Source organism: Leptonychotes weddellii, chromosome 1 (genome assembly GCF_054177405.1).
Source record: "Leptonychotes weddellii isolate Sample4059 chromosome 1, ASM5417740v2, whole genome shotgun sequence".
Lineage (NCBI taxonomy): Eukaryota > Metazoa > Chordata > Mammalia > Carnivora > Phocidae > Leptonychotes > Leptonychotes weddellii.
Window position 1 is genome coordinate 85,775,541 of NC_138369.1, and position 15,517 is coordinate 85,791,057.

At 37.8% G+C, this 15,517-nt stretch overlaps 1 protein-coding gene and 1 long non-coding RNA gene across 2 annotated transcripts in view; both read right to left on the reverse strand.

Annotated features, from left to right (window-relative positions):
• Positions 1 to 15,517, reverse strand: part of SLC9A9 (solute carrier family 9 member A9) — a 510,696-nt gene that overhangs the window by 396,678 nt on the left and 98,501 nt on the right. The gene's annotated exons all lie outside the window — the stretch shown is intronic.
• LOC145722814 (uncharacterized) lies at positions 514 to 15,484 on the reverse strand. Its single transcript, XR_014147382.1, has 2 exons — positions 8,687 to 15,484; positions 514 to 8,448 (listed from the first exon to the last, which is right to left on the reverse strand). It is a non-coding gene; the product is annotated as an uncharacterized LOC145722814 (long non-coding RNA).

Sequence of the window (15,517 nt, forward strand, 5' to 3'; positions counted from 1 at the left end):
TCTTTGCTTTTGTTATTAATTGGCTTATATAATTGGCTGCTCCCAGGTTAGGGGCATAGATATTTACAATTGTTAGATCTTCTTGTTGGATAGACCCTTTAAGTAGGATATAGTGTCCTTCCTCATCTCTTATTATAATCTTTGGTTTGAGTACATGCCCAATAATTATTCAATTAAATAACTAATCTCTACTTTTTCTCTCATAATTGGCTGTAATTCCCAACCCTAATAGCTGGCAGCATTTTTCAAAAAGCTTCCAAATGAATGTTCTAAATTAAGCCCAACTGATATTTGTAAAGGTTTGTAAACACACACACAAACATACACACACACACACGCATGCACACACACACACATAAATATGCCACACTTGGGTTCTTTACTGGAATTTTGAGGCAAATATTCCAAGAGTTCTATCCATATAGCTATACGCATGACAAATCATTTGAAAAAAACAAGATAGTTTTCTACCTAGGCCCAGAGTTTTTCTTTACTGTTCTTTTCCTGGAAATCAAAGTCAGGACTCGCTGTGAGGCTGGAGGCCATCTAAGGAGGACACATTTGGACCTCACTTGCTGAGGAAAGAACAAATGAGCAAGTACAGAGTTCTATTTTTTTTTATTCAACCCAGATGAAAAGAGATATCAGGAAAGCAGGCTTTCCTGCCAGTAAAAGCCTCCTCAAAATGCCTCCTAGGCCTACAGGTGTCCTGACACACCCTTTATAACTGCAAAGAGCCAGCATTCCTTTCCACTTCCACCTTCTGTGGCTTCCAACAGTCACTCAGCTTCATGCTACTTTCTACCCTCCATCCACCTGTCCCTCAGGAACATATGTAGCCTTCAACAGAAAAATAGGCAAAGTGATGAAAAGTACCTTCTTAGATTCTTATGTTCAAATCTCTTTTCTAGGTCCAGTTCAGAAAGGCAAAAGAATGGGTAAATGAAAATTTTGGCTCTCTAGGTACAGGAAAGGCCAATTTAATATTTTGAAGCTATAACCCATGTATAGTTCAGTCTTCAGTATTTTCCTTAAGCCTTATCTTAGTTAAAAGAACAAAGTCCAGGTGATCAGATACAATTTTCGTACCCTAAAAAAGTTCCCAACAATACCTTTTAAATGCCCCCCTTTTAAAATGCCTGGGTGGTTCAGTTGGTTAAGTGTCTGCCTTCAGCTCAGGTCATGATCCCAGGGTCCAGGGATCGAGTAGCACATCAGGCTTTCTGCTCAGTGGGGAGTATGCTTCTCTCTCTGCCTCCCCGCACCCCCTGCTTATGTTCTTTCTCTTTCTCTCTCTCTCTTATTCTTTCTCTCAGATAAATACATGAAATCTTAAAATAAAATAAATAAAATGCCCCCTTATATCTCCTACCTACTGGAATCACATACGACATCCTCAGAGCGTGTGGGAGAGAGTTTGATGAAAAGACCAAGTCAGAAACCTGTCCTGTGGGCAGACAGAAGGAGGGGAAATGCTGGGGACTTCCATTTCTTAGTCCTTTTTGTGGCATGGTATAAAGAAACACTTAGATGTGATAAGTTTCTACTCTAAACCTGGAGATGCCTTGAAGGTTCAGGGAGGGAACCTCTGGAAAAGAGGTAATTAATAAAAGGAGAGTGGAGGCAAAGAGCTAGAGGTATGCCACAACAATCCATCCCCCCAGAGAGGGGAACTATTACATGGACTGGGGAGGTGGGTAACTTCTCCATAAGAATATCCCCCTAACTTCCTTCCAGAATTTAAATAAAAACTTGAGGGATGTCTGAGTGGCTTAGTTGATTTCAGCTCAAGCCATGATCTCAGGGTCGTGAGATCGAGCCCCGCGTCTGGGTTCCATGCTGAGTGGAGATTCTCTTTCTCCCTCTGCCCCTCCTCCACCAAAAAACAATAAAACTAAGAATAAAATAAAAATGAGTTTCTGTATAATCCTTATCCCATATCATCAGTTCTAGCTAGTGTTAATGCTGCCTATTCTTTCTGTACAACTTTCAAATTATAATTTTTTCCCTTCAGTCTTCTGACTATAGTTTGATGATTACTTTCCACCTCAGTCCTCTCTAAGTCACCCCAACAGGCTGATTGAGCTCTGGTACCCCGACAGATAAACAAACCCAACAACATATAAATCTGCTCTGAGTTTCAGCATCCGCCTTCTTTAGGTGATAAAATGTCTTCCTGGGTCTGTGATTGATGGAATGAAGACTGTTTTTAGAAATCAACAGACCAATAAGCAGGAAAAAACAAAACAAAACTGTGTTCCTGAAAATCAAGGTCAGGACAAATATTTGACCAACCCCTACACATGTAGAGTTAGATGCTAAACTCCAAAACCAGGTGTTCTGGGTAGAGGGTACCCAAATCTGCCATTGCCTCAAGTTCAAGTCCATTAGGAGGCCAGGATGGTGATGGATGGGACCTCTACATCTGGTATACACGTGTCTGGGGATTTGAAATGATTTTCCTATCTTTCATGTTAATCCAAAGGATGAAACATTTTCTAGTGAGGAGGCTAGGCTAACAGGTTGGTTGCACTATGGAAATGCATATTTCAATGACATTTTCAGCACTGTCAGAGTGTTGACTCTTCTGAATCTACACACAGGAAACATGTTTCCTGATAAGGTGGCATTTCTTAACTACTCACCTTTTATAACATAAAGAATTTGAAGAAGAGTGGTCAGTAGATTAGTTATCCAGAGAAGCCAAGCCGTCAAATACCTCACCGCTCCAATTACCAGTCCAAGTGTGTACCTGTTCTAGGGCCATCTGTATCACCTAGGAGTGTGTTAAAAATGTAGAATTTCAGGCCCCACCTCAGATTCACTGACTCAGAATCTGAATTTTAACAAGATTCCCAAGGGAATCTTTTAGAAGTTAACTTTAAGAAGCACTGCCTATTGAATAAAAATAAAGGACCCCAATTGTCAGAGATGCCAGAACAATGTTTAGATATTTGCCCCTTTATTCATTTGACTTCTGGAAATGGAATTTTTGCCATTGCTGGAATTGAAGCCCATTGTGGAGATCTCTTTTTCCATGTCTTCACTCCCTATCTCATTCCTTACCTGGGTGACTTGTAACTTTCTGGAAATTTAACTTTGTAGAAAGCCACCTTTGGGTGAAGAAGACTGGCCAACAGGGGAGATGAGGGACAGTACAGGACAGTCTCTTATAGCTAATTCCTGGCTAGAAAATAGCAATTAACATATTTTTCAAAACTGAACCAAAAAATAGCGTTTTCAAATTATGTAAATAGACTAAAATAAAATTCCATGATTGCTTCTGATGAGAAGAGCCTAATATACAAAGCATTTAAAAAATTAACTTTTATGAAAATGTATTTGGTGACTGAAGTCAGACATTTTACCTACCACAGAGTAATTAAAGAGTACCACACCAATGGAATTCCCAGGGACTAGAGCATTCACTCCTCACAAGTAAAACATAGAGGTACAATGGACAAAAGACCTTTAGAGATCAGATGGTTCAAGCTCCTTGTGTTATATGTGGGGAAACCAAGACAGTTAGAAATAGATCATACAAAAAAGAGCCCAGGCCTTGCATTGCTGAATCAAGATCTCCTCCTACCCCAGGGAGATGGTGCCTGAATTCCCATATTTGACCTTCATACTTTAGCATATCACTATTTTGCTATTAGATTTCTTCAGTGTTCATTTTTTCCCCTCTCCTACTATTGTATAAAGGCTTTGAAGGCAGGAGATGTGATTTGTCTTTTATTCTGCTTAGTGACTGGATAAAGTTAGGAACACACAATCAGTGATTGCCTATGGTGAGGATGAGGGTGACAGACTGCACAGGGGCACCAAGGAAACTTTGGGGATGATGGAAATGCTTTCTGCTTCAATTGAGATGGTGTTTAAATGGTGCGTATTTTTGTTAAAACTCACCTAACTGTACACTTAAAATGGGTTCCTTTTATTCTATGAGAATTACACTTTGATAAAATTCATTTTAACAGGTAAATAATTATCACACATATTGTGAATTTTTTGTCTTCTAACACATCATTAGATTTATGCTTGCCCCTGAATATTCTGCATACAGTCTGTGACACATCTCTTCAGTGGATAATATTTGCCCATGAATAAGCTATGAAATAAATATGTTCAGATAAGAGGCATGGAGAGGTGCATGTACATTTTGTGCCCAGAGTTTTAAAAAGTATTGACCCAGTTAATTAAATAATGTCTTCATAGACTGGAAAAAAAAATCCATCTCCTTTCTAAAATGCCTGAGGGAAATACTCTGGGAGGATATGGTTGATTGGAAATATAGTAATGAAGATCGTAGTTATCTTTCTTTAATTCTCAAGGAATCCATCATTGCAAAAGCACACAGCATAAAGTTTAAAGGACTCATCCCAATGCCTCTAAGATTGGATTTACTGCTTCGGTGGGATTTCTTAATAATCACTTGAGGATTGAGATGAATCATAAAAGATTCTGAACATAAGAGATCCCCACACCCACAAAAAATCATGAGTAATTGGAAAAAAACAAAATGAATAGTAAGAAAAGAAGCCTTCCTAATTATAGGGTAAACAAATGATACAAGCCTAGAGTTTTAACATAACAAAGGAGAAACAAACTTTAATTAACACTGTTTGGTACATAGCAGATATTCAATAAATATTTGTTGACTGATAAGTAGAAATAAAAAGTTTATGAGTACTTTGAGAAAAGGATACAACTGTCTAAAATCTTATCATTATTTCTAACCAAGGTAGCTCAAGTATAAGATTACATTTCCAAACATAAACAGCGAACAATAAAGAAAATCTACATTATTAAATACTTTCTCTAAAAATGCTAGTTGGGTCATCAGTGGAACCATTGTTATCTTTTAAAAACCAACTCAAATGATCTGATGTGTGGTGCCATTTAAGTTACAAACATTTGAATTATAAACATTTAGAATTAAAATATACCCCTATCTACATGGCATTAGTCTATGAGGACCAAAAATTTCCTGGCCACTCTTTAGGCCTGACACTTATTTCTCTCAGTGTTATTAGATTACTCTTCAGTGAATTATATTCTATTTACTACCAAGGGAAAAGGCTTCTGCCTCTATTCTGCCAGAAGTGTATGGCTAGCAGGGTTCAACTTTGACAACAAAGTGCATCTTGGCTTCAAATTTGTATAATAAAGAAGAAAAGACAGCTGAGTAAATAAAACAGCTGAGTCCTTTCCCTTCATAGATGAAGAAAATGCTTTTGACAATGATCCTCTTGGGCTATTACTTTTACTTGCCACGATGAAAGCTATTACTACTGGATTAGTTGTCAACAGATTCAATCATTTAGCTAACATTAATTTATGTGACAAATACTTGTTGATGCCTATTTTGTGCGAGGCACCATCCAGAGTAGTCACCATGTCCCCATGCTCGCTAAATCAAAGTTATCACCATGTTTCCCTCCATTTGCTGCACAGATTTTATTTCTTCTCTATGTTCTTCTACACCTTATACTCCCTTAAAGTTGTTTTTGGGTCTCCGGTTGTCAGTAAGTGGAGCTATTATTAAACAATTCACAAAAGACAACCACATTTCTAAGGACTATGGCTATTCTGGGCTAGGCAGTCAGGGTAGAATGTGAACAAAACAACACGGTGCTGCTCTCTTGGGAATTGAAAGATCAACAGAAGAGACAGACATTTAATGATCAAACACATGGTGACTGCTCATGGTAAGGATGCTAAGAAAATGACAATATCAATGACGGAAAACAAACTGGAGGGGGGTGGAGGGAAAAGAAGGAAGAATCAAGTAAAACATCATCTAAGCTGAAATCTGCAGAATAGGAACGAGAAAGTCATATGAAGATCTAGAAGAGGATCATTGCAAGCAGGGAGAGAAGCATGGACAAAGGCCTCAAGGCAAGAAGTATAGTATCTTCTGGTTTCCAAAAAGAAGTAGAACAAAGTGGATGAAGGGGAGAGGGGGTGAGGCAAGCTTGGAAAGGAAGGTACAGCCATACCAAGTATTTGGATTTTATCTGAAATGTAAGAGAAGCCACAGGAGGATTTCAAGTAGGGGTGGGGATTTACATGGCCTGAGTTAATTTTTTTTTTTAATTTTCTGAGTTATATTTTTAGAAGACTTTTGTGGCTGCCAAGTAGAAGTTTAGAGGTCCCAAAGGAGGCTCTTACTTGTATCCAGGTGGAGAAATAATTTGGGCTTGGGAAGTGGCAATGAGGATAGGGAGGGGAGCAGATTAGAGTTATATTTAGAAGGGAAAAATAGCCTCACTGAAATAACTTCTGATTCATTGAATAAGGGGTTGGGGGATGGAAAAATCAAGGGTGACTCTCAAGGTCTAGCTTTAACAACTATTGGTTCTGATAACTAATATGGTGGAGATATTTTGAAGGGAGCTGGTAACAGTGAAATGGCTGAAATGCCTTTTGGTAAGTTAGGATTGACAGTGTCTGATAATCCCCTTATAATATCAGGGTCATCTATAATCTCATCCCTGCTTACATATTTAGGCTCATTTTCTTCCCCTCTTGCCTCATGATACATGCTGTACCAACACCTAATTCCCTCTACCACCAGGCAGTTCCCTACTTCCAGACTCCTGCACATGCTATTCCGTCTGCCTAGAATGCCCTCCCTTCGTTACCTGGCCAACTCCCTCTCATTTTTAAAACTTAGGTTATGTATCATCTCCCTAAGGAAGCCTTCCTTGACCCGCAGCCTGAAATAAGTTCCACTCCACTGAGCTTCCAAACTTACAAATTGCTGTGTTGGCCTTGGAATTCAATAGACCTGGGTTTGAATTAAAACTCTGATATTTTGGCTGTGAGGTCTTGGAAAAGTTACCTGACCTCTCTATTCCTCAGTTCCTTATTTGTAAAATCAGCAGAAGAGTATCACACAGGATGTTGCAAGGAATACGTGATATAACCTAGATAGAGTACTGGCACAAGGTCAGGGCTCTACAAATGTTAGCTCTCCTTACTCCTATCCATTTATCTATCTCCTCCACTGGTCTAGGCCTCCTTGAGAGCAGGGACTGGGTCTTGTGTTTTTATCTGTGAATCCAAACAGTGCTGGGCATATGGGAGATATTCAACACATACATAATAAATGAAATCCAGATTCCTCAGGATGACATATAATATTTTTATTGATCCGTAAACCCTCTCCCATCCTGGCACCTCAGACTCTACTCCATCCACTCCTCTGTGCCAATGCCTTCAACTCACCTCCTTGTGACTTCTTGTCCCCTAGAAGATTTTCACCTTGGATGCCCTCTTATTCTGGTGTTCTCTGTTTTTTTGGTTCTTCTATCTGAAAGGTCTTCCCCAGCCTGAAAACGCCTACCATTATTTATCATTCAGAATCAAGAGAAATAATAATCTACTCTCTGTATCTGGCCAATCTCCCCCCACTATATCCATCAAAGATTTCACCTGCATACTTACTTTTATTATAATGTTTGTATGATACCTATTGTATGATAGGTACTTGTTATGTGTGTATTTTCTCTTTTATCCTATTGACTCCTCAGGTATGGAGGAGGTATGTCTGGTATTTATCTCTGTATCTCATTCTTCAAATTGTATCACATATATCAGGTAGTTTGTTACATAAATGTTTGTGGAACTGAAGTGCACATGTCAAAGCCAAGTGGGGTAGAAAGAAGTACTTATATGATTCTGGCAATCAGAACCAGAAAGGGGGTCATGAAGACTTCAGGGAGCATGCTCACTTCTTGGACCCCCTTTGAAAGGGAAGTATTTTGGAGACATTGGCGTGACTGTATAACTCAAGAGCAAGGATTTGTCTTCTAACCCAACTCCCCTCCTTCTTCAAACCTACCTTCTCCCTCTTGCAGTATCTAAATAAACTGACCTTTTTTCTGTTATTGTTCACCATTCTTTGGCCTTCTCTTATGATGCAGACATTTCCATATAGCCTGCCTTTCTTCAAGGATTTACCTTCAGGGATGAAACAATTGGAATTTCTTTACTGCTTCTCTTTGCTTCTACAGTTCCTACTCCCCAGAACATACTTTCCGCTGGGCAAGTTCTCTGTATGTCCTTCTTTTCATCTGACCTGAAGATAAGAACTCATCACTCTCTACTCTTTTTTTTTTAATTTTATTTATTTATTTGAGAGAGAGAAAATAAGAGAGAGAGAGAGCATGAGATGGGGAGGGTCAGAAGGAGAAGCAGACTCGCCGCTGAGCAGGGATCACGATGCAGGACTCGATCCCGGGACTCCAGGATCATGACCTGAGCCAAAGGCAAGTGAGCCACCCAGGAACCCATCACTCTCTACTCTTGACTACCAAGACATTTTGTTCATTCCTATGTTCCTATTATATCATATTATCATCTGTTAACAGGGTTGTGAGCACTTCAAGAGCAGGGGCTGTTTCCAGTTCATCCTCATATCTTTAATGTTCATCTAAATACCTGGAATACTGGGCGCCTGGGTGGCTCAGTTGGTTAAGCGACTGCCGCCGGCTCAGGTCATGATCCTGGAGTCCCTGGATCGAGTCCCGCATCGGGCTCCCTGCTCGGCGGGGAGCCTGCTTCTCCCTCTGACCCTCCCCCCTCTCATGTGCTCTCTCTCTCTCATTCTCTCTGTCTCAAATAAATAAATAAAATCTTTAAAATAAATAAATAAATAAATAAATAAATAAATAAATACCTGGAATATTATAACCACATAATAAATGATAGATGATAGATAGATAGATAGATAGATAGATAGATAGATAGATAGATAGATGAATGGATAGAGTGGAAGATAAGGCCTTATAGACTAAGCCACCTACCTTCCCCATGTCTATGAAGCTTTCTGAAGTCAGCATGACTTAAAAAAAATCTAACCAGTTAAGATGCTATAGGCTACAAGTGACAAAAAAAATCCTTAACTCATATTGGTAATTTTTCATCTCTGCCATTTTCACCTGATCAACATAGACTGGTTCCTTTGTGGTCATAAAATAGCTGCAACCCTCGCCAGAAATGCACCTGTCCCCCTCTAATATCAAGCATTCTTACTGTTAAGATGATGTGGGGTACAATGCCCCACATAAACATGAGACTCTTAAGATGTGACAAAGTCACCCTTGCTATATTTCTGACCCAGGTTATATCTTTGGTGTCCAAGTTATAGTACCCCCTCCATATCCACTACCATTTTCTGAGCAGATCCCACTATGTCTTTTGCCCAGATCATCTTTGAACCAAATCATTCCTTTCTAAGTGGTAATATATCCCCATGATCTGTTTGTTTCTATCACTCTCCAACTGTCAAAGGATGTGAGACATCACTTGAAATTGTGCTCCAGTGGCTCCTTTGGGCACTTCTTTTGCCTGCCATCTGTTCAGCTACAGCAATATGTCCAGGAATTGCTTTGATGTCTTTGTCTGGTTTGCTCTCCGTGCATGACCTGCCCAACAGAGTTTATTTACATGGCTTCTGTTCCTGAGGATTGGATCTGCTCCAAGAACCCTATGTTGGTTAGTGACTAGGAGCTGTCACTTGATGTTTACTGGAGCATGTGTCATTGATTCAGAAGATGAACTTGATGACAACAGAAGGCCCAGATCTCACACCCCAAAAGATAAGCACACTGTACCATGAATTTAAAATATTTCACTTTGTCTAAAACTTGGTGGTAGTTTATGCCTCTGTCAAATATCTACAGTCCCTTAATTTAGCCTGCTAAGTTCTATTTTATATTTCCATCTGTAAACATCTTAGTTTGTGTTTAATCTGTGATCTGGTCATGGACAAAGTATGGAGTCTATGACGAAAAGTGGGGCAACTCTTTATCGTTCTCTCCCCATGTGGCAGAGATACCTCAAGCAACATTAATAACCCTTTTCTTATAAATGAAAGTGTGTGTTTATAGTGCTAACCTCAAAGAAAGAGCTTTATACAATATTACCTTTAGCTGCATGTGTGAATGTCTCAGAGAGACCTATGGGAATTGTGAATGAGGATTTGAGGGCAGCCTCTGACCACTTTGACTTTAACTTCTCATTAACAAAGCCATCACTTAAATGTTTAATGTCCAATTTTACAATAGACAAATCCACGCTTCAATAGAGTCCATCTAAATACTTCATTAACCTCTTCCCCAGTGATACTTCCTGGGAATCCAAGGCACCACTGAGCTATCTTCTCTAAAGGAGTTTTTCTTACTTACAGAAAATAACAGTGACCAATTTATGAACTCCAGAGAAAGGAAATTTGGATCAGAGAAACAAAAAGTGGTAAAATATAACATGATTATCACCATAACAAGTTTAGCCAGAACACATTGCTGTCTCAGACTGAATATGCTGAGCAAAAACTAACACTTGGAATCATGAAACCATTTATATATGTAATTTATGGAAAAAGGAAATAAATACATAAAAACCTCAGATAGAATTATGTCTTATTTTTATTTTTTCTTTACATACTTTTAAAATTTTAAACATTTTCCAAGAAACATGTGGACCTTAATATTAGAAATAAAACTATCAGTTACAAAAGGAAGAAGAATTCAGTGTAAGTAACCAAACTGTGAGCCTCAGAGAAACGAAACATCAATAAGAGAAGATCCTATCCAAGCACTTCCCACTCTGCACACTAATGTAAGCACTTCTGTGGCAGAATATAGCAGGAATTTTTGGTTGCTCACCCTAGGCCCTTTCCTTCCCTTCTTCCTTACTAGCAGAACCCTGAGTTTGTTCAAGTAGCCTCCCTCAGTGCACTCTGGCTGAGGGAGGCCCCATGCCCAGCTCCAGGAGTGAAGCATGACAATTTAAGCCAATCAAACATCAGAAGAAATATGCGAGGGGATGGGTAGGTATTGTGTAAAATATTTCTTAGCTCTTAAAAGGAGACTCCAGATAATCTCCTTTCAGCTTCTGGATGTCTGTGTGTGAGAAATAGCTGCCCAGAAATGTGTAGTTATTGTCCAACCATGAGGAGGGGAGTTAACTTGATGGGAAGAGACTAGAGATGGCAAAGCAAAAAGATGAGAGGAAACTGGCCTGGATTTAAGTTGCTCAGTTAACCAACTGTGAGACCTCCAGATGTCTGGTTATTTGAGATAGTAAATCCCCTTATTGTTCAAGGCATTTTGAATTGTTGTTGTTCATTTGTTTTTTACTTGCAGCATTATGCCTTGGTGTACATACTTAGCATATGGTATAATCGATGATGACTGATTTATTGGTTTGTTTCCCACCTTCCATGAGTCCTTCCCTCATCCCGCTCTACATCATGAACTTCTTAAGAGCACAAAACATGTGTTACTTATTTATGTTTGTATAGTTAATCTGAAGGTGTGAAAATGTAGATACTCAATGGACTTATACTGAACAAAATTTAGTCAGCCATAAAAAAGAGTGAAGTTCTGACACGTGTTACATACAACAAAGATGAAACTTGAAAACATTATGTTAAGCAAAATAAGCCAGACACCAAAGAGACTTTAAAGAATAAACCAACACAGAACTACGATAAACGCATGCCTGTATCTACCTAACTCAGAAATAAAATGTTATCAAGCCAGTCGAAGACCCCTCTTCAATCACATCTCTAATCTCTTTATTTCACCAGGTAGAAGAGTTCTCCAACCCCTTTTTGTAATAATGTTTTAGAAATATAAATACTAGGAAATTATTCTACATTTGCTCATTAATTCATATATGCTTTCATTAAACTACTGCAGCAAGAGTTTAGTGTGTGCAAGCATCATGAGAACACCTTACCTAACCTCTACTCCTCATTCTATATTGTAGGCTCCAACTTTCCTACCTTGTATTCAGTTAAATAGCAAACAGCTGATTAGCATCTTTATGATAATAACACTTCATATTGCTCAGCAACACTAATAAATGATTCTTCTCCTTCTCATCTCTAATATCATGTACTTCAATCTCTCTAATCTTCCATCCAAGGCTCATTCTTCAGCCTTCTAAATAATCTTGTGGTTCTCTCTTTTCAAATATTCTCATGTCCTCTTATGCATATTTGCTACTACACTAATGAATAAAGTATCTATGATTCCTAGATAATAATATCAGCACTTAGCACTTATTAAGGACTTATGATGTCTGGTTACTTTACATGTAGGTACTATCTCTAATCCACCCTGTTGCAGAGGCATATGGATAAGTAAACTTTGTTATGGAAAGATCAGTAATGTGTTCAAAGTCACAGAGGTGACAGAGTTGGGAGGTGAACTAAGGTCAAATAATATGGCCATGCACTTTCCTGTACTCTCATTCTCTAGATGGCTAAAGAAAGTTCCAGGTGACGTATCTTGTAGCTAAGTCATAATAAAGATATTCGGATTGTGAATTGTGTTGTTACCTGGACTTTGGTCAATGTACACCATTTAATCTGGTTACAGCCCATTCAGATCCATTTAATAAATGACAATAATTAGCATACTCAGAATCAAACATTTGGTCTGGGTAGAAGGAAGAGTCTATTCACTAGGATACAGAATGCAAAATCTCTGTTCATACATGTGAAAGCCACACTCCTTGTTCTGTTGGTAAAATAAAACTGAAAGTAAACTCTCATATTTCTCCCCATTCCTTAAATAGAAAGCAATCAATGGAATGGCTTTTGAGAGCCAACTACCTAAATGAAAATCTTAATAATGATTAAAGCTTCTTCAATAACATTAAGCAGAAAAATAGACAACAGACCCCTAAAGTCCTCAAATAAAAGGACTCCTGCCTTTCAGGAAACTCTAGGAATTACTCAAGTAATAATTTTGTTCAACCCTGGAATCCTTGATTTAAAAAGATATGCTATTTGTAAAATTAGATTTGCATTAATGCTCCAATGAGTCTGGGAAAGGAAAGTTGGAGATTAAGACTTTTCTTATTGTCTGTCCAACAAAGCTCAGGGCAAGGGGTGTTAACGAAACAATGCTCAGCAAAGTGCCTGGCTACATGAGCTAGGAACTGCTGACTGAAAGAAAGAAGCAATGAATCTAAGGAAAGCTAAAGGGAAAGAAGGATTCTGTAAAAACATTCAAACTATAAGCCTCCTTTTGGTCAGATTTCATGGTCACCACATAAGTTTTTTTTTAATTCAAATTTCATTTTTAATTTTTTTAAATTTTATTTTATTTAAATTCAATTAATTAACATACAGTGTATTATTAGTTTCAGAGGTAGAGTTCAGTGATTCATCAGTTGCATATAACACCCAGTGCTTATTACATCCCATGCCCTCCTTAATGCCCATCACCCAGTTACCCCATACCCCCCACCACCCCTCCAGCAACCCTCAGTTTGCTTCCTATAGGTAAGAATCTCTTATGGTTTGTCTCCCTATCTGATTTCATCTTATTTTATTTTTCCCTCCCTTCACCTATAATCCTCTGTTACCACGTAAGTTTTTGAATAACTAATTTGATTTCTCAGGTATAATGATTCAAGGAAAGAATAAACTGAGTGGATGCCTCGCAGATAGTGCCAACAATATATTGTTAGCATATAAGATTATGGGTTGTAGAGTAAGAGAGACATGAGTTCAAATCTCTGCTTTCTCATTTGCTACTTATGTGATATTGAGCAAGTTACTTAGCCTCCCCAAGCTTTAGTTTCTTCAATAATGATTTTAATGTGCCACTTTCAGATTCTCCTTTCAACTTACCTGTTTTTTAACTATATGTTGTCATTTCTTTTTTTGAAAATCATAACCATAAAACCTCAAACATTTGTGGGTTATGCAAACAACTTCCCTTCTTATATTTTTAATAGGCAGTGATGTTCCAAGAATGCATACATCTATGCATGTTGTGTTCCTTTTCCGGAACCTTCCATTTGGCTTGCTGAGTTCCTAACAATTCTTTAAAACCTATGTGTCTCCATCCCTGAGAATTTTGCCCCATCCCAACCCTACACCTTGTCCTGATGCCAAATTTAGTTTTTCCTGTCCCACATTCTTCCTTGTATCTGTGTTATAAAGTTCATCATCATATATGTATTACAATAATTCCTATATTATATCTGTTTGTGTGTTGTTTCTCTTCTAGCCTGAGAGTTCCCTATAGGCAAAAACCATGTTCTCTTTGCCATTACACACTAGCATCATGCCAAGTGTTCATTTGTTCATGAAATAGACATGTTTATTTAGCATATACTACACGCCAGGCAGAATTCTCAGCATTTGGATTCCCAGGTAAACAAAACAAAATCCTGCCCTGTTAGAACATATATTCTAGTGAAAGCATATGCTCAATAAATGTTGAACAGACACAGAGCTCACCCCAAACAGGGGGCTCTGTGGAAGTAACTACTTACTACCTCTTTCAATTTTTACCTAAATTTCTGGGGTATTTTTAAGCCCAATAGGGAGAAGCTTGAAGACTGTGACATATTTTTTCTATTTGCTCTTAGTTATCATGATATTCAAAATAAATAACTATGGTAGGTGACATCTGTAAAAGACAAACACACAATTCTGTGCTCTTGAACACTAAGGAGAGGGTAGTTAATTGGCTCACTAATCAGTTCTTGAGCAAAGGGCTAACACAATAATGGGCCAGTAATGAGACAACTCTTCCGAGCCAGGCTGATGGCAATCACATCTGGTTTGTAAAGTATTAATCAGCTCTGAGTCAGTGGGTAGGGAACATTAAGAATGCGGTTACTTCCTAAATAAATTATTTTCCACTTACTCTGACAATCATAATTGGTGCATTTGAAAGAATTATTTTAATACTACACTAAGTGGAGCAAAGCTCAGATATTGAGTCATTCTACTAATATTCTTTGATTAAAATACCAAGTTACAATATTTTATATTATTAAAGATTTATGATAATAATAACTCAATAGATTTCATGTCACATTAAAAATGTCAAGGCAGTATGTTGCTTTTTAACATTTGTTCTGGAAGGATCACGCTTTCTAGGTCTTTTACATCATTTCATCATGAAAACAACATTATAGGCCCCAATATTTTAATTAGTCCTTTAACTGGAATTGTCTCCTTGCATTCACTGAAAAATTAGTTCTTTTCATTTTCTTATTACTCTTAATGTTCCAGGTACATGTAATGTTCTTCCTGTTAGTCATTTGCCTTTTCCAATTTTTACCAAGATGTTCTCATAAAATTGGAAGCATTTTTATTTTTGGAAGACAGCAGGTAGAATAATTAAGTTTGAATCACAGAAGTAAGGCTTGAATCAGAATTCACTCAATATCTAAAATAAGAACTCTACTAAAAAGTTTTTTTAAACTCCCATGGAATGGCAAAGCTAGCAAGGACTGTGCTGATGATACATATCAATCTCGAGTTTCAAACATGTGCAGAATGAAGGCCTATGTACTTGGCTTGTGTAGAAAACATATTTTGCTATGAGTTAATATTATAATTTCTTCTAATATGTTGTCTTATGCTAATGTTTTATAAGCACTTATAGGAAACATGATTTCCTGGCATTATGTCGGTATTTACTTAATTTTCTTCTAAGTGTATAATAAACATTTTACTATAGAAAATTTG